The sequence below is a fragment of the Prunus persica genome, chromosome G1, assembly GCF_000346465.2.
Source record: "Prunus persica cultivar Lovell chromosome G1, Prunus_persica_NCBIv2, whole genome shotgun sequence".
Classification (NCBI taxonomy): domain Eukaryota; kingdom Viridiplantae; phylum Streptophyta; class Magnoliopsida; order Rosales; family Rosaceae; genus Prunus; species Prunus persica.
In genome coordinates this window covers 9,702,859-9,703,685 of record NC_034009.1, presented here as the reverse complement: position 1 = coordinate 9,703,685, position 827 = coordinate 9,702,859, and the positions used below count along the sequence as shown (strand labels likewise).

Below are 827 nucleotides of genomic sequence, written 5' to 3'. Positions count from 1 at the left end.
TCATGCTGAACCGGATTTTGTGCAATGGCTATAGCAGCCTTGTTGTCACAAAAGAGATTCATTGTGGATGTAGGTTTATACCCAAGTTCAATAAGCAACTTTCTTAACCAAAGAAGTTCACAAATGCCTTTAGTCATGCCTTTGAACTCGGCTTCTGCACTGGATAAAGCTACTACATTCTGTTTCTTGCTCCTCCATGTCACCAAATTACCTCCCACGAATGTGAAGTAACCCGATGTGAATTTTCTATCTGTTACATTACCTGCCCAATCTGCATCTGAATAACCATCAATATTTAGATGACCATGCTTTGAGAACATAAGTCCTTTTTCAGGTGCAGACTTCAAATATCTAAGTATCCGAAGAACTGCATTCATGTGATCTTCACTTGGAGAGTGCATAAATTGACTGACAACGTTCACCCATAAGCAATGTCTGGTCGAGTATGTGACAAATAGATCAATTTTCCCACTAACCTTTGGTATCTTTCTTTGTTAGTTGGAACTTGATCCGGATATTCTCCAAGATGATGATTCTGAACAATAGGAGTGTCCGCAGGTTTGCAATCTAGCATTCCTGTGTCTGTCAACAAGTCCAAGACATATTTCCTTTGAGAGAGAAATACGCCTTGCTGTGATCGAGCCACCTCAATTCCCAAGAAATACTTGAGTCCACCTAGATCCTTTATCTCAAACTTCGTAGCCAGATAGTCTTGTAGCTGTGATATTTCCTGTTTATCATTCCCAGTAATAATCATATCATCAACATAGATTATTAATGCTGTTATCTTCCCTTTTCGATGTTTGAAGAACAGAGTATGATCTGAG

At 39.2% G+C, this 827-nt stretch overlaps 1 pseudogene; it reads right to left on the bottom strand.

Moving 5' to 3' along the window:
* On the bottom strand, positions 252 to 817 carry LOC109950227 (annotated as a pseudogene).